Source organism: Monodon monoceros, unplaced genomic scaffold (genome assembly GCF_005190385.1).
Source record: "Monodon monoceros isolate NGI ecotype Baffin Bay Population unplaced genomic scaffold, NGI_Narwhal_1 Super_Scaffold_11, whole genome shotgun sequence".
Taxonomy (NCBI): domain Eukaryota; kingdom Metazoa; phylum Chordata; class Mammalia; order Artiodactyla; family Monodontidae; genus Monodon; species Monodon monoceros.
In genome coordinates this window covers 86,124,222-86,147,730 of record NW_021703767.1, presented here as the reverse complement: position 1 = coordinate 86,147,730, position 23,509 = coordinate 86,124,222, and the positions used below count along the sequence as shown (strand labels likewise).

Here is a 23,509-nt window from a genome sequence, read left to right as displayed (position 1 = left end):
GAATTCTAGATAATATATCAAAGGAAACTAAAGAAAAGTTGAGGGTGTAAGACAGATCTTCCCAGTGATTTTGTGGGGTAGTCAGGTAAGTAACCACCTTCATTTTGAGAACCTTGTCTCAGGATATTTAGTCAAGGTCATATAACTAGCATATGATGTAGCCAGGACTAAAGCCCAGATTACCACCATAGCCAGCAGTCTGCACACACTGCCTTTCTTCATCTAATAGTCCTCAGCAAGTCTGTCCTTTGAAATGTAAAGGCTTATACTGCCTAGTGCCGATAGCTCACTTCTCTTAAATTTTATTCTCCTTAAAAGCAGGAACCATATTTTATTGTACCCTTTAATCAACAAGGGTGCCCAGCACAGTGAAGCACTAATTCATGCTATAGAACTCTTGGGTATTATTAACTATTATTATAACACATATTTTCTTAAATCTATTAGATTTCTGTGGAGACTGGTACATACTTTTAAAGCAGTTGTGCTGTTGAAAATGTCAAACAATAATCAGTATTGAGGCTGCAAAGAACAAAGAGCTTTGGAGTCTTAAGAATTGCAATTTGGGAGACACAGATTCGGATGAAACCGAAAGACTGCTCCGAAGAAGAGAATCAGTCAGGAGTTTAAAAAGACAAAAGCCGCAAGGTTGTTAACTTGCGAGAGAATTGTGATTGACTCTGATGCAAGTCAGGGGATATTTGTGCTTAAGGAATCATGAGTTGTTTTAGGGTAAGGATTCAATAAGCAGATAGGTTGTCACAAGTTATTTTAGGGTACATGACGGATAAGTATCTTGAGTAGGACAATAAGTGTTCAAAAGGTGAGATTCCATCTGGGCTGAGATGCACATAAGTCACACTTCCTCAATGGTCTCCCAGCTCCATTTTAGAAAGCTCTCTTAGCAATACTGACTCCATTTTGATTTTCCTTTCACAAAAGAGATTGAGAGGAAATGTGTTACACGTAAAACATTGTACACATAGCAACCTTATGGCTTAGGTTTTTTTTCCTTAGGTCGGGGCAATTTCAAATATTTTGTTCCATTATCACCATAAACAGATGTTATAGTTTGAAAAAATATAGCAACCATATACTTATTATTAGTTTGAACTGCTGTCCAGTGTAAAAATTGTGCTGTAAGTGAAGAGTCAGGAAAACCTAGATGAGGTGGAAAGTATCTTGATTGACTTAGTAAAGTGTTCTCAACTTAAAGTATAAATAATATTTTGCTTCATCTTGACTACTGAATATACTCCATACCCTCAGGTTAATAATGAATATCTACCTGCTATAACTCTATTATGTATATTCAGTATGGCTAATTCTTTTAACACTTTATCACTGAAAATGCTCATCAGTGCTCATCATTCAGACTAACTGAAGAAAAGGCTAACGTGGTAAAAAGTTTAAAAGATAAATTACATTAAAGTAAACTTACTACTCAAAATACATGCAGTAATTATATGATACCTAGTTGAGAAATTACTTCAATGAATAATTTGAAATTGGCATATTTACAGCTATGTCCTTCTGAAGTATATAAAGACCCATGGAAGGTTTGTTCTCCTGAGTAGTTTTTAACATAAACCTGTTAGTTTTATTAATATTGTTAATTTTCTCAGGAAACCCTTTTTACATAGATGGTACAAAAAAAAAATTAAAGCAAATAATCACAGGATATAATTCAATGAATGTAAATGAATGCTTTACTTGCATATAGAATGCTGCCATTTAATTTGGTGTGCATTTCTAGATTACTTCTTTATTCATTTATTCACAGAAATTCAAGTTGCCCTCTTTTTTAGACCTGCAGAAGTGAAAATGTAAGTTTGTGAGAGCATTGTGATGCTTACTTAGAGCTACTATGGATAACAAAGAAGAATCCCACCATGGTTGCACTAAAAGGTAGTTTCTGGGAGTGACAGACTGGAAAAGAATCCAAAATCTTAAAGTAAGTCCTAGCTCATATAGATGCCAACAGGCCTCAGTTCCCTTTACCAAAGACTTCCTTTAATGCATTGCAAAAAGTCTAAAGCCTTGCTGTGATATTCAATTGAGCATTCACCACCAATCAATAAATTATTCAAATGGCAAGTCTGATTATGTCTTTTAAAACTACCTCATTTTCCTCTATTTTGAAGACCAAATGGAGTATGTAGCACTCAGGTTCTGGCAGAAAGAGATGGCTCTGGATTAGCCTCAAACTGGATAACTGAGGAGAATTTAATAGAGAGACTACAAAAGTATGGGAAAGGTTACAGGAAATCAATTAAGCATAATGCTTTAATCCAGGACTAGCAATTGTAGGGAGGTACTACTCCCTCCCCTACATCAGATGGTGTGAAGGGAGAAAAAAGCTACTCAAACCTGGAGAGAGAAGGACACTTGACAGGATCTACAGCCTCTGCAAGAAGGACCAGCCAACCCATTCGTATCTACCAGTGAGAGCCCCTAGGAATAAATGGGGGATAATTGCCCTGACTTCAGTCTCCAGAGAGACTTCCATTGGCTGAACACAACCAGAAACCAGAGGGCAACAGAACTCTTTGATGCAATTCAGATAGGTTAGTCCCCTGGGGCACAGAGAGGGTAGAGAAGGAAGAGTAGAGAGTGAATTTGGAGGGCAAATGGAAAATATCCAATATAGTACTCTTTTGGAGGTAATATAAAATCTAACTCAAGGTTATCTAAGCAAACAAGAGTATTTATTGACTTAAGTATCTGAAAACTATAGAGGTAGCTCTATCTTCAGGCCCAGCTTCACCCAGCATTTCAAAGGACATCATTGGGATTCAGCATCTTTCCATCTCTCAGCTCTGTTCTCTTACGTGTAGACTTTATTCGAAGTGTCAAGATATCTGATAGCAGTTTCAGGTTGAAGTCCAGAAAAAATACTAAAAGAATAATAAAATAAAATAAAAATAATAAAGTAAAAAACACAAGGTCCTTTCAACAGTTTAATCAGAGTTCCTGGGCTTAACTCTCAGTGGACTAAATCAAGTCACCTGCCCATTCCTAAACCAATCAATTTAATCAGAGGAATGAAACATGACGATTGGCCTATACTGAATCACATGCCTATTCTTAGACTCAGTTGTTTAGACCACACAAAGCCCAAGGACAGAGGGTGGGGAAAAAGTGGGTACTGTTACCAAAATTAGGAAAAATGGATGTTAGGCAGCCAAAAGAAAACAAATGACCACTGAGGCCTATTTGGTAATCTAATTCACTTCTCAGCCCTAATTATCAAGATGTTCAGGAATATATGAATCTACCAGTTTAGGCTGACCACGTAGCATTAGAAAAATATGGTAAAAACTTCCACCTTTCTTCCAATTTCCACATTTTATGCCAATGAAGCCATGACACACTTATTCATATATATATATATTTATATGAACATATATGTAGATACTGCTATCTATGTATGTATATAAAACTTCTCATCTTGCAATAATTTGATTTGTTGTGCTATTAAACATAAATATAAATATATTAGCTTTCTAGATCTATAAGTAGTGTGCACAACATAAGCATTCTCTTTAGGTCACCAATTCTTGAAAAAAAGGGAGACATTTCTTTTTTAGTTGTTAGTGTCACTTCGTTCCAAACTATTGGCATAGAAGGATGAATTAATGAGTCAATATGGTGTTTGGGTTTTTTTTTAATTTATTTGTTTATTTATTTTTGGCTGCGTTGGGTCTTCGTTGCTGCATGCAGGCTTTCTCCAGTTGCACCAAGCAGGAGCTACTCTTCGTTGTGGCACAAGGGCTCCTCACTGCAGTGGCTTCTCTTGTTGTGGAGCACAGGCTCTAGGCACATGGGCTCCAGTAGTTGTGGCGCACGGGCTTAGCTGCTCCGCGGCATGTGGGATCTACCAGGACCAGGGCTTGAACCTGTGTCCCCTGCACTGGCAGGCAGATTCTTAACCACTGTGCCACCAGGGAAGTCCCAATTTGGTGTTAATAATGATAAAATTATAATTTGAGGTATTTTTCTTTGAAAAGGAAGTATTTTTATTTTCAAACATAAATCACACTATCACAGAAATTTAAAGCTGGAAAGGCCTGGATTATTTTAGAAACTGAGAACCAACAAAGTTCAAGTGACCTAAAAACTAGATAACATTTTAAAATCAAATCTTGAAGAAATGAAAGTCTATGTCCCAGGGAAATTATAGTATGATGAGGTAATATTAGTAGAGCTTCTATATTTTAGCCAGGGACACTACATGAACTTGCAGTCCACAGTAAATTTAACCATGTGAGTGGCAAGGGACTACTAATGCTGAGCCTAGATGTATATTCCTGTTAAATCATCCTGTTTTAAGGAGGAAAAGCTTTAACCAGGTAGACACAGGATTTAGTTCTTTCAGATCACATTTATAGGGTAAATGGAGTTTTTTTTTTATTGCAGCTGTGTATTTGCTGATAAGACAAAGCAAAGAATGCAAGTACTTAATCATCACATCTCGAAAATGATACAGAAAATCATCTATTTTTAGCTTTCTACTGTGCCCTTTTACCTTTCCTCTCAATAATGTACCTACATATTAGTTTTTAAATTGCTTATCTACACAAAGCACATTAACTTCTCATAGGTTTATAGGCTGGCTTCACATTTATTCCTCTATATAGATGAGCACATCTCTAAAATTATCCAGTGACAAATCTAAAGCTAGATGATTAGAAAAGCAACTGGGGAGCAGGAAATCATTTTTTTAGCCTGCTTGACAAAAACCTAAGATGTACCAAAATGAAAGCTCATTCCTATTTAAGATTACTTTCCCTTTGTCCTCTTCCTTTACCCTGGTTGTTGCTGAGCTGGGGAACTTAAATATGCCACTATGACATCTGGGTAGAAGGGTTATCCACTTTGTATTTTAATTGGTCTCATTTTTGGAAACTGGTATCCTTGGAGATCATGTTTCACCACTGTGTTGTTGATAATCCATTGGGATGTGGCAGCGTCCTCTTCTTATCTTCTCCCATCTCCCTGGGATTCTTCTCACCCAGGCTGAAAGACTGGTAAACCTCCTGCAAGTCTGCTGAGTGTTTCTTTCTCACCTATATTCTGGGCCCTTTCTTTCTTGTGGACCCAGAGAAATTCACTGTTTTTTCATATACCTCTTGGACCACAAAGGTTCTATGGCTGTCAGCAGGCACTTGCTGTGATATACCATCTCTTCAGAATTCTCTGTTCCATTGCTCTCCAGTTGTCATAGTGTGGTGAACCTCAGCAAACCTACCAAAGTCCCAGAAAGCAAGGGTGATTCATAGAGAGTAAACCCATCGGAGGAAGACAGGGAGAAGGATTTACCACCATTCTCTCCTCTCCTTATACTTGCCCCAGAATTCATTCCAAGGGAATTCATTTCATTTACATAGAAAATGACAAACCTCCCTTTTCTTGCCTCTATCTCCATTACCATTACAAATCTTTATATATATTTATAATAACTGCTTTAAGCATCCTTGTCTGTTAATTCCATCATCTCTGTCATTTCTTGGTCTGGTTCTATCGATGGATTTTTTCACCTGGCTATGGGTCACATTTTCATGATTTTCCACATGTCTAGCAATTTTTGATGAATGTTGAATATGATGAATTTTATTGTTGAGTGGTTTTTGTGTTTCATTAAAGGGAATTGAGTTTTGTTCTGGTAGGCAATTAATTTACAGGCATACCTTGTTTTACTGCATTTCACTTTATTGTGCTTCACAGATACTATGGTTTGTTACAACTCTGCATTGTCAGATGATGGGAAGCATTTTTTCAGCAATAAAGCTTTTTTTTTTTTTTGCGGTACGCGGACCTCTCATGGTTGTGGCCTCTCCCGTTGCGGAGCACAGGCTCCAGACGCGCAGGCTCAGCGGCCATGGCTCACGGGCCCAGCCGCTCTGTGGCATGTGGGATCTTCCCGGACCGGGGCACGAACCCGTGTCCCCTGCATCGGCAGGCGGACTCTCAACCATGCACCACCAGGGAAGCCCAATAAAGCATTTTTTAATTAAGGTATGTATGTGTTTTTTTAAGATTTTTTTTAGATTTCACACTTAATAGACTGCCGTATAGTATAAACATAACTTTTACATGCACTGGGAAACCCCAAAATGCATGTGACTCAATTTATTGTGATATTCACTTTAGTGCAGTGGTCTAGAATGGAATCCACAATATCTCCGAGGTATGCCTGTACCTGAAGAGTAATATGATCATTTTGCAGCTTCTATTTCAACTTTATTAAGGTGGGTCTGGAACAGATTTTACTCTAGGGATAGTTTTAGCCCTACTTCTTAGGAGTAAAACTAATGGTATAGCCCTTTGGGGATCTCTGTTGAAATCCCTGAGTGTGAACAGGCCTTTCCACCCTAGTTGGTCAGAATTCAAACATCTCCCAACGCTGTGAAACTCTGATGGATTTTCAGCTTACAGCTTCCCTATATTTGTTCCCTCCCTGGTAGGCATTTATCTGGTCTTGCGGAGTCTCACCCCATATATGTACGGCTTAATATTCAAATACTCAAAGGGACATCCATGCAAATTTCTGGAGTTCTTACCCTGCTTAGCTCCCTTCTTTTTGGTCCTCTCTGCCATAAATTAACTTTCTTAAGCCTCTCTAACTCTGATATTTGCCCCCTCAGTTTAGCAAGGCCGCCATGTTTTGTCTGGGTTCCACCTCTATGCACCACTGTCTACGAAGTGCCTCCAGCCAGAAAACTGGGCAATTGTAGGGCTTATCTAGCTTGATTTCCTTCTCTCAGACACTGTAGTCTTGCACTGCCTGCTGTACAATGTCTGAAAACAGTTGTTTCATATATGTTTTCACGTTTTCTTTTTTTTAGTTCTTTATTGCATAAGCGTTAGTCTGGTACCAATTAATCAGTCATAGCTGTAATACAAGTCAAGGCTTTTGATTTTCTCCATTTATACTATTATTGACAATCCCTAATATAATGGATATCCTTCTATGTAGGTGTCAACTGAGAAGAGGATCACCATTTAATCATTTATACCAGGAAAAAAATCAATTAATAATTCACAAATCATACTATCAAAACATCTCAAATTTCTACAGGTATGTAAACTAGATTGTATAGTCAAATTTTATTACCACTGTAATGACTATAATTCAGATGCTTCACGTAGGGAGATCAGCTAGAAGATTTATTCATAAAAGAGGACAAAAGAGAAGTTACTGGAAGAGAAGAAGAAGACGGGAACTAAAAATGACTTCCTGGAGAACAAAGGAAAAGCAATTTCCTAGAGAACAAAGGAGAGATTAAGTTCTCTTCTTTTCTAATAAAATTGAAAAGTTTCAGAATTTAATAATACAGGAGTCTGCAGTCAATGACAGGATAGGGAACTGGTGTTTGCTCACTGCACGGCCTTGGGAGAATAAAATATAATCCATTAGAAGAGTGCAAGTAGAGGCCCAAGTGACGAACATCTAAGAGGATTTTCATGGTTCCCTCAAAGACTGAAGATGTGATAAGTTCAGGCTAGCCTTAGAGAAGTGTATCACATGCCAAAGGTGAGTATGGGTCTTGCATGGAACTGAAATGAACACTTACGACAGAGTTTCAGGAAAACTGGGAGGGTATACAACCTAAATGGGCAAGCATGCCAAAAAGTCTCACACATGAGCTCAAGGTTTGAAAAAAGACAAATAGGAAAACAGGCTGTAAATAATGAGATTGCCCAGAAAATTTCAGCATTGACATGCTATTAATCCATTTAGTAGCAATATTTCTTGTATAAAATGTATTTTTTAAAAATAATTTTATTTATTTATCTTTGGCTGTGTTGGGTCTTTGTTGCTGAGTGCGGGCTTTCTCTAGTTGTAGCGAGCGGGGGGCTACTCTTCGTTGTGGTGCACGGTCTTCTCATTGTGGTGGCTTCTCTTGTTGCAGAGCACGAGCTCTAGGCGTGCAGACTTCAGTAGTTGTGGCACGCGGGCTCAGTAGTTGTGGCTCGCGAGCTCTAGAGCACAGGCTCAGTACTGAGGCAGGGCTTAGTTGCTCTGCGACATGTGGGATCTTCCCGGACCTGGGCTCGAACCCGTGTCCCCTGCATTGGCTGATGGATCCTTAACAACTGCGCCACCAGAGAAGCCCTAAAGATGTGACTGTGTTTCTCTTTTGTAATTTAGTGCACGTGTAGCCATTTTTAGATTCCACCTATAAGTGATATCTTATGATAAGTCTCTTTTTCTGTCTGACTTATGTCACTTAGAATGATAGTACCTAAGTCCACCCAAGTTGCTGCAACTGGCCTGATTTCATTGATTTCACGGCTGAGTAATATTCCATTGTACATAAGTACCACATCTTCTTTATCCATTTTTTCCTTCCAAGGACATCTAGGTTGTATCCAAGTCAAGGCTCTTGTAAACAGAGCAGCACTAAGCATTGGGGTACCTGTGTCCTGTCGATTTTTGGTTTTCCCAATATATATGCCCATGAGTGGAAGTGCCGTATGCTCTGTAGCTCTGTTTTTTAGATTTTGGGGGAAACACAATACACTTCTCCAGAGTGGCCGTTGGCAATTTACATTCCCAGCATCAGCGTAACAGGGCTCCCTTTTCTCCATGCCCTGACCTCCGTTTCTGGTTTTTACTCTTCGTGAGAATGGCCACTCTGACTGGTGGGAAGTGATACCTCTTTGTAGTGTTGATTTGCATTGCCTGCCTGTGCGTCATTGGCGAAGTTCAGCCGCTTTTCATGCGCTTTAATGGCAAGTCCAATCTACCTCTTGAAATCCCTTTCCTGCAATTCTGCCTTGCTTACAAGTCCTTTTCGATGACATCCCTCAAGACATTTTTTGTTGATAGGTATCATTTACAACCCTGCAGGTTTGTGAACTGTAGTGTCCCGAGCTCCATTTTTCAACTTTTTTTGGTAACTGGCCACAAAACAGCATGTTTGCTTCAAGCCCTATTCTGGTTACAGGGGCAAGCTGAGCCCTTGGTCAATTCCTCTTCCTGATTGGAAATTAGAGTGGCACGTGCCTGTCCAAACACCTAGGGCTTGTCTCTCATTGGTTACCCGCTTCCGCTTCATGCTCCAGACAAATTCCAAACTGTACAAAAAAGGATGTTGAAGGTGCTGATTTCCCCAAGTGGGGAGATTGTAAGGGAAGAGGCTGGAGGGGGGAACCCGACCACCCGGAGATGAGGAGATGAGGTGCCTTTTCCAAATTCTTCCCGATCAGATGGTGTACCATCCTCTAGGTGTCCCATGCATGTTTTAGCTGTAGGAAGGGTCCCCTGCACCTGGAGATTTGGGACCCATGGAATGGGGACCAGGCAGTATTACTCTTATGGGGCTGCATTTGCTGGCCCATCCTCACCAAGCCTCTCAGCCCCATGAGTGTCCAGCCTTAGGTCCCATCCAGCTGTGGGTCTAGATGTGGTCAGTCCAGGTTGCATCACAGCCCCTGAACGAATTCTGTAAGAATTTGTCTTTTTTTTCTTTTTTTTGTATTTTATTTTTATAACGGTGTGTAGCTGATTTTCAATGCTGTGTTTCTTGCTGCTGTACATCCACTTGATTCACTTACAGAGAGACATCAATAAATTCTTTTTCAGATTCTTACTACTCTTATTTTTTAAATAATTTTATTATCTTTGGCCGTGTTGTGTCTTTGTTGCTGTGCACGAGCTTTCTCTAGTTGTGGCAAGCAGGGGCTACTCTTTGTTGTGGTGCATGGGCTTCTCATTGCAGTGGCTTCCCTTGTTGCAGAGCATGGGCTCTAGGCATGCGGGCTTCAATGGTTGTGGCTCGTGAGCTCTAGAGTGCAGGCTCAGTAGTTGGGGTGCACGGGCTTAGTTGCTCTGTGGCACGTGGGATCTTCCTGGACCAGGGCACAAACCCATGTCCCCTGCAGTGGCTGGTGGATTCTTAACCACTGCGTCACCAGGGAAGCCCCATAAAATGTATTTTTGTTTAGTCATTTTTAATAAAACCTATCATAAGAACACTTGCTCAAAATTCAACACTCTCTCTCTCCATGAACACTGGGAAAGGGGGCTATGTCAACTCAGACTATTCCATAAAATAAATTTCGTAGAAAATGGTATAAAAATTTCACCAATTCAGTTCTTATTCCACTAATTCCAAGGATCCTACAGATACTCGTTTGTTATATAGTTCAGGAAATGAGTTATCCTTAATTTGGCCAGAAATAAAAGCCAACGGCAAAGGCTTGGAAACATTTTAATTATACAGAGATAATCAACATAATGATATGTGTTATTGTAAAATTATACTATACTATTGTGAATTTTATTCTTCTCTAAATTTTAACAAGAGTACTAGTGCTTTTATTCTGTATAATTGATAAAAGCTATAGAAATAATTCACTTTTCTTTCATATCCAGAATTACAGAATTAAGGAAGATTCATCAGGATGAAAGCAAAATATCGGCAATAACCATTCATGCTACCTTTTTCAATTATGATGTTTCTGTGACTTGTTCACCACTGAATTCCCAGCACCTAGAGGTGCTTGGCACAAGTAGATATTCAGTAAACATTAGGTGAATGAATGAATGAATTACAACTCTTACATTCATACTACTCACCATGATGCCAATAACGAATACAATAAATTAATTCAATACAAAAAATGAATACAATAAAATCTGGACCAACAGCTAACAAAAGGTCTAAGTGTCACAGAAGAATAACAACAAAAACAAAACTTTCCTAACAGGATGATGCTTGGTTTTGTTTATTATTGCTGGGGAAGGGGTTGAAATATGGCCACAGAAATGGGCATGAGACAGTTAACAGTAAATCCTTAGCTTGTTACAATTAGGAGAGATGTTTTTTAGCTTAAAAACGGAAGTCTCCTGGGGTCAATGATTCATGCAAAAGGCAGAAAATTTTTTACTCAATGCTCAACATGGAAGTTATTTTGCAGAAATCACCAGGCCGGATAAGAAATCTCCTTATGTTCTAGATATTAGAAATAGTAAAATAAAAGCATTACTAGCTTAGATGTTTTGTTGATAAAGGCCCTTAACTGAAATTAAAGCAATTTCAAGCCAAAGGATAGTGAAATGTCTACAATTCATACTATAACTCTGATATAAGTAAGACATAATGATTCAACTCAGAAAGACACTGGGTATGGACAAGTGTGGAACCCAGGAGTTTGAACGATGCAGAATTTCTGTGTTTACTTTAACATATTTATTGGGAGCATAATTGCTTTATAATGTTGTGTTTCTGCTGTACAACAAACTGAATCAGCTATATGTATAAATATATGCCCATATCCCCTCTCTCTTGCATCTCCCTCCCACGCTCCCTATCCCACCCCTCTAGGTGGTCACAAAGCACCGAACTGATCTCCCTGTGCTATGTAGCTGCTTCCCACTAGCTATCTATTTTACATTTGGTAGTGTATATACGTCAATGCTACTCTCTCACTTCGCCCCAGCTCACCCTTCCCCATCACCATGTCCTCAAGTCCATTCTCTACGTCTGCATCTTTATTCCTATTCTGCCCCTAGGTTCATTAGAACCTCTTTTTTTTTTTTTTAGATTCCATATATATGTGTTAGCATATAGTATTTGTTTTTTCTTTCTGATTTACTTCACTCTGTATGACAGACTAGGTCGGTCCACCTCACTGCAAATAACTCAATTTTGTTCCTTTTTATGGCTGAGTAATATTCCATTGTATATATGTACCACATCTTCTTTATCCATTCATCTGTCGATGGACACATAGGTTGCTTCCATGTCCTGGCTATTGTAAATAGTGCTGCAATGAACATTGTGGTACAAGACCCTTTCTGAATTATGGTTTTCTCAGGATATTTGCCCAAGAGTGGGATTGCTGGGTTGTATGGTAGTTCTATTTTTAGTTTTCTAAGGAACCTCCGTACTATTCTCCATAGTGGCTGCATCAATTTACATTCCCACCAACAGTGAAAGAGGGTTCCCTTTTATCCACACCCTCTCCATTTATTGTTTGTAGATTTTTGGATGATGGCCACTCTGACTGGTGTGCGGTGATACCGCATTGTAGTTTTGATTTGCATTTCTCTAATGATTAGTGATGTTGAGCATCCTTTCATGTGGTTGTTGGCAATCTGTATATCTTCTTTGGAGAAATGTCTATTTAGATCTTCTGCCCATTTTTGGATTGGGTTGTTTGTTTTTCTGATATTGAGCTACATGAGCTGCCTGTATATTTTGGAGATTAATCCTTTGTCAGTTGCTTCGTTTGCAAATATTTTCTCCCATTCTGAGGGTTGTCTTTTCATATTGTTTATGGTTTCCTTTGCTGTGCAAAAGCATTTAAGTTTCATTAGGTCCCATTTGTTTATTTTTGGTTTTATTTCCATTTGTCTAGGAGGTGGGTCAAAAAGAACCTTGCTGTGATTAATATCATAGAGTGTTCTATGTTTTCCTCCAAGAGTTTTTAAAATATCTGGCCTTACATTCAGGTCTTTAATCCATTTTGAGTTTATTTTTGATTATGGTGTTAGGGAGTTTTCTAATTTCATTCTTTAACATGTAGCTGTCCAGTTTTCCCAGCACCACTTATTGAAGAGGCTGTCTTTTCTCCACTATATACTCTTGCTTCCTTCATCAAAAATAAGGTGACCATATCTGCGTGGGTTTATCTCTGGGCTTTCTATCCTGTTCCATCGATCTATATTTCTGTTTTTGCACCAGGACCATACAGTCTTGATTAGTGAAGCTTTGTAGTATAGTCTAAAGTCAAGGAGCCTGATTCCTCCAGCTCCGTTTTTCTTTGTCAAGATTGCTTTGGCTATTTGGGTTCTTTTGTGCTTCCAAACAAATTGTGCAATTTTTTGTTCTAGTTCTGTGAAAAATGCCATTGGTAGTTTGATAGGGACTGCACTGAATCAGAGATTGCTTTTCACAATCTTGATTCTTCCAATCCAAGAACATGGTATATCTCTGCATCTGTTTGTATCATCTTTAATTTCTTGCATCAGTGTCTTAGGGTTTTCTGCATGCAGGTCTTTGGTCTCCTTTGGTAGGTTTATTCCTACTTATTTTATTCTCATGTTCCAATGGTAAATGGGAGTGTTCCCTTGATTTCTCTTTCAGGTTTTTCATCATTAGTGTATAGGTATGCAAGAGATTCCTGTGCATTAATTTTGTATCCTGCTACTTTACCAAATTCATTGATTAGCTCTAGTAGTTTTCTGGTAGCATCTTTAGGATTTTCTATGTATAGTATCATGTCATCTGCAAACAGTGACAGCTTTACTTCTTCTTTTCAAATTTGGATTCCTTTTCTTTTTCTTCTGTGATTGCTGTGGCTAAAACTTCCAAAACTATGTTGAATAACATTGGTGAGTGTGGGCAACCTTGTCTTGTTCCTGATCGTAGAGGAAATGGTTTGTTTTTCACCATTGAGAATGATGTAGGCTGTGGGTTTGTCATATATGGCCTTTATTATGTTCAGGTAAGTTACCTCTATGCCTACTTTCTGGAGGGCTTTTATCAATGGGTGTTGAATTTTGTCGAAAAATTTTTCTGCATCTATCGAGATGATCATATGGTTTTTCCCCTTAAGTTTGTTAATATGCTGTAGCACATTGATTTGCGTGTATTGAAGAATCCTTGCATTCCTGGAATAAACTCCACTTGTTCATGGTGTATGATCCTTTTAATGTGCTGTTGGATTCTGCTTGCTAGTATTTTGTTGCGGATTTTTGCATCTATGTTCATCAGAGATACTGGCCTGTAGTTTTCTTTCTTTGTGACATCTTTGTCTGGTTTTAGTATCACCATGATGCTGGCCCCACAGAATGAGTTTGGGAGTGTTCCTCCCTCTGCTATATTTTGGGAGAGTTTGAGAAGGATAGGTGTTAGCTCTTCTCTAAATGTTTGATGGAATTCGCCTGTAAAGGCATCTGGCCCTGGGCTTTTTTTTGTTGTTGGAAGAGTTTTAATCACAGTTTCAATTTCAGTGCTTGTGATTGGTCTGTTTATATTTTCTAGTTCTTCCTGGTTCAGTCGGAGAAGGTTGTGCTTTTCTAAGAATTTGTCCACTTCTTCCAGCTTGTCCATTTTATTGGCATATAGTTGCGTGTAGTAATCCCTCATGATTCTTTGTATTTCTGCAGGGTCAGTTATTACTTCTCCGATTTCATTTCTAATTCTGTTGATTTGAGTCTTCTCCCTTTTTTGCTTGATGAGTCTGGGTAGTAGTTTATCAATTTTGTTTATCTTCTCAAAGAACCAGCTTTTAGTTCTATTGATCTTTGCTATTGTTTCCTTCATTTCTTTTCATTTATTTCTGATCTGCTCTTTATGATTTCTTTCCTTCTGCTAACTTTGGGTTTTTTTGTTCTTCTTTCTCTAATTGCTTTAGGTGCAAAGTTAGGTTGTTTATTTGAGATTTTTCTTGTTTTTTGAGGCAGGATTGTTCTGCTCTAAACTCCCCTTAGAACTGCATTTGCTGCATCCCATAGGTTTTGGGTCATAGTGTTTTCATTGCAGTTGTTTCTATTTATTTTTTTGATTTTCTCTTTGATTTCTTCAGTGATCTCCTGGTTATTTAGTAGCGTAAGAATTCTTTAGCCTCCATGTGTTTGTATTTTTTACAGTTTTTTTCCTGTAATTGATATCTAGTCTCATAGCATTGTGGTCAGAAAAGATACTTGATACAATTACGATTTTCTTAAATTTACCAAGGCTTGATTTGTGACCCAAGATATGATCTATCCTAGAGAATGTGCCATGAGTACTTGAGAAGAAAGTGTATTCTATTGTTTTTGGATGCAACGTCCCATAAATATCAATTAAGTCCATCTTGTTTAATGTGTCATTTAAAGCTTGTGTTTCCTTATTTTCATTTTGGATGATCTGTCCATCCATGAATGTGGGGTGTTACAGTTCCCTACTATGATTGTGTTACTGTCGATTTCCCCTTTTATGGCTGTTAGCATTTGCCTTATGTATTGAGGTGCTCCCATTTTGGATGCATAAATATTTATAGTTGTTATATCTTCTTCTTGGAATGATCCCTTGATCATTATGTAGTGTCCTTCTTTTTCTCTTGTCATAGTCTTTAAAGTCTATTTTGTCTGATATGAGAATTGCTACTCCACTTTCTTTTGATTTCCATTTGCATGGAGTATCTTTTCCCATCCCCTCACTTTCAGTCTGTATGTGTCCCTCGGTCTGAAGTGGTCTCTTGTAGGCAGCATATATACGAGTCTTGTTTTTGTATACATTAAGCCAGTCTGTGTTTTGGTTGGAGCATTTAATCCATTTACATTTAAAGTAATTATCAATATGTATGTTCCTATTACCATTTTCTTAATTGTTTTGTGTTTGTTATTGTAGGTCTTTTCCTTCTCTTGTGTTTCCTGCCTAGAGAAGTTCCTTTAGCATTTGTTGTAAAGCTGGTTTGGTGGTACTGAATTCTCTTAACCTTTGCTTATCTGTAAAGGTTTTAATGTCTCTGTCGAATCTGAATGAGATCCTTGCTGGGTAGAGTAATCTTGGATGTAGGTTTTTCCCTTTCATTACTTTAAATATGTCCTGCCTCTCACTTATGGCCTGCAGAGTTTCTGCCGAAAGATCAGCTGTTAACCTTATGGGGATTCCATTGTATGTTATTTGTTTCTTTTTCCTTTCTGCTTTTAACATTTTTTCTTTGTATTTAATTTCTGATAGTGTGATTAATATGTGTCTTGGCATGTTTCTTTTGGATTTATCCTGTATGGGACTCTCTGCACTTCCTGGACTTGATTTACTATTTCCTTTCCCATGTTAGGAAAGTTTTCAACTGTAATCTCTTCAAATATTTTCTCAGACCCTCTCTTTTTCTCTTTTTCTTCTAGGACCTCTATAATTTGAATGTTGGTGTGTTTAACGTTGTCCCAGAGGTCTCTGAGACTGTCCTCAATTCTCTTCGTTCTTTTTTCTTTATTCGATGCTGAGTTTCTAACCATTCCCTATCCCTTCAGCTGTTCTTCACATAACATGGTCTCTAGCTGCTTTGCCATCATGGGGTTGTACTACTCCAATTAAGCATCATTGTCTTAAAATGTGGCACTGAGGTACAACACATTTGTGATAGTTATTTTGTGTCAATTTGGCTGGGCCATGGTGCCTGGATATGTAGCCAAACATTCTGGATATTTCTGTGAGGGTGCTTTGGGATGAAATTAACATTTAAGTTGGTGGATTTTTGAGTAAAACAGAATGCCCTCCATAATGTGGGTGGGCCTCATCCAATCAGCTGAAGGCCAGACTAACACTGTAGACTGACCTCCCTCAAGCAAGAGAGAATTCTGCCAGCAGAGAATTCTGCCTTCAGACTTGAACTACAGCATCAGCTCTCCTGCCAGCCCACCCTGCATATTTTGGACTTGTCAGACGCCATAATCACATAAGCCAATTCCTTAAAATAAATCACTTTCTATATATATACACACATCCTACTGTTTCTGTTTCTCTGGAGAACCCTGACTAATATAACACGCATGCAGATATTTGTCCTATATGCACAGACTACTGCAGAGCGATTATTCCTAGTCACACCTCAGAGAGGGCAGTCCTTAATCACAGATACAATGAAATCAACAAAGATTAATACAAGATAAAAGACAATAACCAAATGTAAACCCAGGAGAAGAAAAATATAAAGGGAGGAAGAAAGAAAATTACATTTGCTTTTTTAGTTATCACACCAAGTAACTCATAATTGAGCAAAAGGAGAAAAGAACTCCTTTGAAGTTTTTTTAAAAAGTGAACCCATCTGCTTCTGGAGTATCCAGTTACCATGCTCCCTTCACCCGTCCAGAAAATACTTTTATTCCATGTTGAACCAATAATATGAACCACTTTTTTGGAATACCACCTTTTGTCTGTTGCTATAATTTCCAGATGACATGTTTTGCTTGCCGTAACTACCTCCCAAGGCAAAAGGTGGTCCCATGGCCCAGAATTGGAAATTATTTCCAGGTCCCCTTCAGCAACCTGGTTAATTTAGCCTTGCTCAGCCATATATGTGACATACATGACATACTATGTCTCATTCCTTACTCTGAGTGTGATATCTGCATGTAAATATTTGTATATTGTCATTCATTCATATGTGCCAGGCACTGAGCTAGCTATTGAGTACACAGTCATGAACAAGATAGATATGGCTCTGTCCTCATGGACTTATATTTTAGTGGGTAAGACAAATAATTGGTAAGAAAATAAACTATGATAACTGTTATGATGGAAATAAATGGAGTGCTGTGAGACAGAAGAGGTCTCCTTCAAACTAAGACCTGAATATTTAAAAAAACAAAATAAAGAAAAGTTAGGGAAGAGCATTTCAAAAACAGCAAGTACAAAAGCTCTGAACTGGGAAAAACTTGGGAGTGTTTAGAAAATATCAGAAAATCCATGTGGTTGAATCCCGATGATGATAGAAAGGATTGAAAATGAGGTAGGATACGTAGGCAGAGACCAGATCATAAAGGGTTTCATAGTGAAATTTATTAGGGCAATGGAACACTCCTGAACTTGGAAACCAGATTACTTTCTCAAAAAGTGAAACCAGGAAGAATCAAAGCACAATGAACAAGAATAACCACCTGTGGAAGTGGTTACAAGCAGAAAAGAAAGTGTGTGTATGGCTGGAAAATTTGAAAAATATACAATTTCAGAGAGACTACAGTATAGACATAGAGAACAATGAGTAAAATATGATTATAACTTAAGCTGAAACATAAGCAATGATATTGAACCCTGCCTGAAGGAGTAATCTGCTAACAAGTCTGAGATATTCCTTAAAGGTACCTCTCCAGCCATGGCAGGGCAGGGAGAAATGGGGGAGGTGTTAATAGATTGCTCAATATCTTCCTGTCAATTGTTCCAACAAAGATAGTTCTGTTGTTACCTGTTTTGTACATTGGGCTTCCATTTCAAAAAAGGTTAAAAAAAATCTTTGAAAACTGCTTCAAAAACAGAAACTATAATTACATATATATAATGACATATATGGAGAATATAACTAATATATATTATATATATGGAGACTATAACTATAAATATGTATATATATATATATATGAGGCAGGAAGAGAGAGAGAGGGAGGGAGAGAAAGACAGGGAGAGAAGGAAAGAGAAAGAGGGTGGGGGAGAGAGAAAGAGGGAGACACAGAGGGGGTTCCTAGGTGAGCAGAGTATCAGACAGCCTTAGCAGAAATACTCATATAGAGGAAATAAATGCATAAGACTACATAGTTTGATGGGATTAGTCATTAACATCACCCAACAGCCTGCTTTTGCTCTGATTCCAGGCTCACAAACAAACTTCTACTGACAAGAGCTGGCTTCTCATGGGAGAATATATTGATACTCCATGAGTTTCTGGTGCACATGACATTTATATTTCACCATTAAACATCATCAATGAGGTTTCTAAATCAGTGTCTAATTAATTTCTGCACTTGAAAAACAGGATCCCCCAGTGCAATGACTACCTCATGGAACTGTCACACTCAGGTTTCCTGAGAGTGACCAACCAATGTCTGTGACTTCTGTGGCTGGTCTCTTTTCTATCCACAACCAATTGGAACTAGAGAATCTCATCCATTTAAAGGGACTATCCACAGTAGGAACCCACACTTACCAGCAATGCAATACGATAGGAAAAGAACTTCCTACCTTCTTCATAGAAAAAGAAGCATAGTGGCTTAAAGACAGATATGCGGTTTTAGCACTTGGACTGTTTTTATCACAGACAGAGAATGTTAAAGGTTAGATCTGAAAGTTCATTGTGTCCAACCCCTGAGTTTTAAAGGTGACAAGAGAGGCTTGGGAGATTAGATGGTCTGCTCCCAAAATACAACCAGGACTCCTGGGCTAAACTGTTCCCCCTATGATAACTCCCTACATCGTGGTAATAGTTGCTCACACTCTTAATCTTCTTGCAGCCATTAAAACTTCGTATTCTCATTCTATGCAATCATGGGTAAACTTTAAAAAGAAATTATGTTTTCCAAGAAATCAAAGATAGCCTTCTATAAAACTTTTTCCTTTCCATTAAGAGCAATAGGTATTTAGTTAACTCCAGCCTATATGGCAGCCAAAACTTTTATAATGAAAGTCATAATACCTTTCTGCTTAAAACCCTGAAACAACTCCTATTCCACAAAGAGTAAAAGCCAGTTCTTCCAATAGCCTACAAATCCTTCACCTCCATTCTCACCCTGTTCCTGCCACACTGTCTTCCTTGCTGTTCCCAATATACCAAGTACTCACCTGCCTTAGGACCTCTGTGCTGGCTGTTCCCTCTGCCTGGAACGTTTTTCTCCCAAATAAGCTGAATGACTAATTCCTTCATCTCCTTCAAGTCTTTGCTCAGATGTCATCTTCTCAATGAGACCTGCCCTGACCATTCTATTTAAAAGTGCTACACCCAACCCTCTTCACTTCCAATGCCCCTAACCCTGACTTTCTTCTTTTTCTATAGGATTTAACACCGTCTAACATTTACTTATTATGTTTATTGCTCATTGTCTGTCTCTTTCCACCAGAATGTAAGCTCCATGAAGCTCCATTTTCCACTATTATATCCCTAACATTTGAAAGAGTGCCTAACCCTCAACAAATATTTGCTGTATGAATTAATTCATTCAATTAATTGCATTTGGAAATTTGACCACTTTATGTCTACCAATAATAAAATGTCATATCTAAAGTGAGTAGGATCAAAGTTGAATCTTTACCCAGATAGGCTGGCTCTTCCAATGGATTCCATTAAGGAGGGAAATATACTAACGCAATAATACATTTCTAGTCTCTGAAATTCTTCTTTGGTGTTGCCATCAATAAAATGAAAAGGAGCTACTGTTTAATAATTAAAAGATGATCACAACAAGGATTTACTGTATAGCACATGGAACTATATTCAATATCTTGTAAAAACCTATAATGGAAAAGAATCTCAAGCTGTACACCTGAAACTAACACAATATTGTAAATCAACTATAGTTTAAAAAATAAAATAAATTTTTTAAAAAAGATGATCAGGGAATTCCCTGGAGGTCCAGTGGTTAGGACTCTGCACTCTCCCTGCCAAGGACGCGGGTTCAGTCCCTGGTCGGGGACCTAAAATCCCACAAGCTGCTCAGTGGGGCCAAAAAGAAAAAAATTAATAAAAAGATGATCAACTACTCTTTTTCAAAGAAACACCCAAATGCATTAAAGGTGAGTATCAAACCAACCCAGAATGTATTGACAAGGAATACTATTTATTTAGCATCAATTAAGCTGTCAATTTTTCTTGGTTATAACCTTGACATGTTCTCTTGCACAGTATTCTGAGCAACTGCCACAAAATGAGAATCTAAGAAGTGTGTGTGTGTGTGCACGTATCTTTATAAGCGGTCATGACAAAGTACCTGAGAGTAAGCATACTGACCCACCTATTCCATGCAAGTATTCTACACATCTTTCAACTAGTTTGTTTTTTCAACAATCATGATGGATTTTTTCTTAAATATCCTCATTCATTTCCAAGTCCTTTTTGTAAACAAACATGGATAAATAGCTGGCTGAGAATAGCAATGCAGGTGGCCACTGTGTATGGTCAAGCACTGCACATCTCTGCAAGTGCCATGTGTATTGTACATGGATTATGATGTAAATGCACCAGTACCATCACCACCACCCTTCCCTGGAGTTGTGCAGTATTCACCCATGGGTCTGTTCAATCTAACCAGCCCAGACTGGAACTAAAACCAATGATCTTTCCTCCTGGAAAAAGTAATTCAAAATGACTGAGCTAATCAATCCTAGACAATGATATATGAACTGATTTACATTAAAATAATATCCTCAAAACATTTACCAGTAATTAAAAAATGGAGAAGGTGTTAGAGACACAACTATCTTAAAATGACTTTATATGATAGGTCACAGTTTCCCATCCCTGAATCTTTGTTTAATTGGCAGTTGGTTTTCTGGTAAAGGGTAGAGAATCTGATACACGTAATGATCTTAGAGCACACTCAAGTGGATAAATACTAGACTAGCAATGTTTTTCTTAAAGAGATGTCTTGGTCTGTGATAGAAAAAAATGAAAAGAGAAGGTGGTGGAAACAAAGATTACTGAATGAATGAAGATGTACCAGCCCTCATCACAAGGGCTTGTAGTTTAAATTATTTCTTTAATAACGAGGATGGATTTTTGGCTGGTCTAGCCATACTTTCCATTTAGTCTTCTTCACTCTTTCTTGAGTCAATTTAGGGGGACTTTGAATAGAAGTTTGGGATTTTTTGGGGAGAGGGTGTTTAGTTTTTTTTTTTTTGGCTGTGCCGCAAGGCATGTAGGATCTTAGTTCCCTGACCAGGGATCAAACCCGTGTCCTCTGCAGTGGAAGCTCAGAGTCTTACCACTGGACTGCCAGGGAAGTCCCTCGAATAGAACTTTGAATAGAACAAAGCTACCTTATACAGTAGCAAAGCTGTAATCTAAACCTCTTGCACCTCGTACTTATGAATGAAACCAAGTGGCCTCGTTATAGGAAAAATATCTGAAACGACACACTTAAACAACCAAAATGTCCATAACTAAAATATCCCTACCTAACTCAATTTCAATCTTGCAGTCTCCAGAAAGCATTTTGCTTTTTCACATCTCTACTCCTTTAATCCTATTGCTCCCTCATCCTGAAGTGCACATACTTGCCTCCTCCTCTTCTCTCTTACCTTCATCAGTTCCCACTACCTCATCTCCCAGAAAAAAAAAAGGGGGAACTAAGCAGACACATAGCAGGTATCCACAACAAGAGTACTTACCACTGTGCCATATTTGTTTCTTCTTATGTCTACTCCTCCATTGAACTGTGTGCCAGGCAAGAACCAGGGTTTTTTTGTTTTGTTTTGTTCTGTTTATCTTTATATCTCCAGGGCCTAGAGAGCATTTGTTAAAAGATGTACATATATGTTTATTTAGAAATGGAATTTGACATCACAGTAAAAATAGGCCCAGGGTGAAGACACCAAAGATATGATTGTCTTGAATGCCCTGCCCTCTCTTACCTCCCATATATTCACTTAATCACTCGTACTGCTTAATGTGGAAAAATTACTTGGAAAATATTTTTAAAATACTTTTAACAGTCAAACCAGTAACCAAAAAACTTAAATCAAGAAGTGAAAATAAAAGTGTCTTCCTTCTATGTCCACCTTGAGAAGCTCCATCTGTGGGACTGGTTTCTCCAAGATAAGAAGCAAAACTAGTTCCTCACTTTCTCTCCTCACTCCCTCCAGTCCTACCTCAAAGATCCCATACCCTGTCCCCTTTAAAGTCAAAGGTACCTATCCCAGCAGAAAATGAATTCAAATACACCTGTAATTGTAAACCAAAATAGTGTGAAGGCATTCACTATACTCTGGCTGGGTGGGGAGACAACGAAAGGCAAACTAATCTCCCCAAATATGCAAAGCTGCAGAAGGTGACAGAATAACTGCTATTTATTTTTGTTCAAGAGGACTAGGCTAAACTACACAACTTAAGTAATACAGACTTTAATATATTGTAATAAAACAAAGCCACATTATTTCAATATTAAAGTTAGACCTTCTATATGATAAAAAATACTTCCTCCAGCAACTCTGTCAGTGAAGATCTATTCCGTCGTAGGTTGAAATTCAAACTAGCCTTTTGCCAGCTGGTGATATTGAGCAAATATATTGAGAGTCTCTGGGCCTGTTTCCTCAATCTCCAAAATGAGAGTACGATGAGGTACAGTGGTTAGGTTCCCAAGTCAGTAAGTAAGGTGGGGGAGGAGGGGGGAAGCCTGTCACAATTACCTTTGAAAAATCACTTTAATTACCCCTAAGTATAGCATATTGACTTTAGTGTACACACTATACAGTAAACCTTATGGGCACTAAATTTTGAGAAACCACTTAAACTGAAGAAATAAAAAAGAATGTATATATGCGTACATGTAGGCATTAAGGCCATTCTGGTTTTAACTCTAAAAGCACTAATAGTGAACAGGGTATGGCTAGAGAACACAGCTCCAGAGTTTAGTAAATGTTAGTGTCCTGCCTTTCTTCTGCCCTTTAGCCTACCAGGAAATCTCCCAGAGCAGTCGTTTTAACGTGATTATGCCTGAGGCGCAGGTAGTGACTTATGCAGCGAATACTTCGAGGGAAGAAACTTTGTAACCCGTTTGGAGTTCTCCTCCTAACACTCGCGCTTTGAAGTGCCTCGCTAAATAAGAGGATGAATTATTATCTACCACAGATTAGAGCTCGGGCCATTTCAATGTACTAATACCTCGGAAATTTTACAAAGCAAACTTGCTACACACATCACTACCTCAAATCCACAGTCTTCCCTTAGCTCCAGAAAAGCTTGGCCCAATCCTTTCGGCTTCCGTAACCTCGCTCAATTTCGCGAGACTAAGGCTGAGCTCCGCGAGACTAAGCTGAGCTCCGCGGCACTGCCGCTGGGGGCGGCTCCAGAACACTTCCGGGAG

At 38.4% G+C, this 23,509-nt stretch overlaps 1 long non-coding RNA gene across 1 annotated transcript; it reads right to left on the bottom strand.

Moving 5' to 3' along the window:
- Positions 1 to 2,766: 2,766 nt before the first annotated feature.
- Positions 2,767 to 23,418, bottom strand: LOC114891248. Its single transcript, XR_003792437.1, has 3 exons — positions 23,350 to 23,418; positions 21,816 to 21,929; positions 2,767 to 2,897 (listed from the first exon to the last, which is right to left on the bottom strand). It is a non-coding gene; the product is annotated as an uncharacterized LOC114891248 (long non-coding RNA).
- Between the last annotated feature and the right edge of the window lie 91 nt (positions 23,419 to 23,509).